Source organism: Etheostoma spectabile, chromosome 13 (assembly GCF_008692095.1).
Source record: "Etheostoma spectabile isolate EspeVRDwgs_2016 chromosome 13, UIUC_Espe_1.0, whole genome shotgun sequence".
Taxonomy (NCBI): Eukaryota; Metazoa; Chordata; class Actinopteri; order Perciformes; family Percidae; genus Etheostoma; species Etheostoma spectabile.
In genome coordinates this window covers 22,247,552-22,248,915 of record NC_045745.1, presented here as the reverse complement: position 1 = coordinate 22,248,915, position 1,364 = coordinate 22,247,552, and the positions used below count along the sequence as shown (strand labels likewise).

The 1,364-nt window shown below is 40.4% G+C and overlaps 1 protein-coding gene across 1 annotated transcript in view; it reads right to left on the bottom strand.

Annotated features, from left to right (window-relative positions):
• LOC116700892 (uncharacterized) overlaps positions 1-1,364 on the bottom strand; it is a 14,021-nt gene that overhangs the window by 3,625 nt on the left and 9,032 nt on the right. The window lies entirely within an intron of this gene.

Sequence of the window (1,364 nt, the reverse complement as noted above, 5' to 3'; positions counted from 1 at the left end):
GAGCTGCTGCCCCCGCGACCCGATACCGAATAAGCGGATGAAGATGGATGGATGGATGACTAAATTCATCCACTGATGAAGACCCGGTGATGTGGTTGAAAGCTCCAGGTTGTCAAACTACTACCATTGTCAAGATGAAACTTTTAACTTTTAATGTGTTTGTTATTTACAATTATAAAAATATCAATATCACTTAATCCATTTCCTTATGTTTGCTCTTTAACTCCCTTTTACCTGTCTGACAGTTGTACCTGTTGAGCAGTGGTGTATTTTTGGCAGTTTTTTTTTGTTGCCGCAGTGCTGACACAGACAAAGGTGACCTTACATACTGCTGGATAGAGCAAGGCTGTCTCATTGTTTTACTTTCACTTCATGTACACAACAACAGGGAACATGCAGACTGGACAGAAGCCCAGAGAGATGGAGGAGAGATGATAGAAAGAAACAGGATAGAGTAAATTAAGGTTTTTAAAAGAAATAGTCAAAAAAGAAAGTAAATAAAACATTTACTTTCCTTTAAAGAGCTTTGGGTAGAAAATCCTAGTGTAAGACACAGAATATATCAAGGCAGTGTAAAGATCACTTTGTTTCAGCACATTCTCCCAAAAACCAACTAGTCACTGTCCACAATTGTATGGCCTTAGCCTGAAGGTTTCACTCAAAGTATGTTGCAAATTGACTTTGGTAGACATCAAAACATTTCCTCAGATGGTTAACTGATATTTCAATCAGATGTGTCTCTGAGGCTCCTGTCTGCAGTTACAGCTACAAAGTGTTCCAAGCGTCCAAGCTGTTTCTATACATCGAGTGAGGCATTAGTTAACAGCATGTTTGGACTAAGTCTGTGAGCTGATTAAATTGAGGGTAAATCACAGACATGATATCTGCTTGTGAGTGGTAACCTGACGTAACAATTAGCAGACAAACACTGGGCCAAAGTGGGTTTAACATGGGAGAAGCTGCAGTAGACTGTAACCTGGTTGCATAGGTGACTAAATAAAGTATTCAGGGCAAATTTCAGGTTTGATTGATTGATTGATTTAATTTGACCACTTAAATATTAAATATGAAACAGTGCTCTGTCATACATTAAAATGCATTGATAATCAGGCTGGTTTCATTTTGAGGCAGTTTTGTTTCATGCAGAGGTAGAGAGGTCGCCTGCCAATCGGAAGGTTGATTGTTTGATCCCTGGCCCTGCAATTCCATGTCGAAGTGTCCTTGGGCAAGACACTTAACCCTGAGTTGTCCCCAATGCTGCACCATTGGAGTGTAAATGTGTGTGAGTGTTTATCTGATGAACAGGTGGCACCTTGTACGGCAGCCTTGGCCACAGTGTGTGAATGTGTGTGAATGGTGAATGG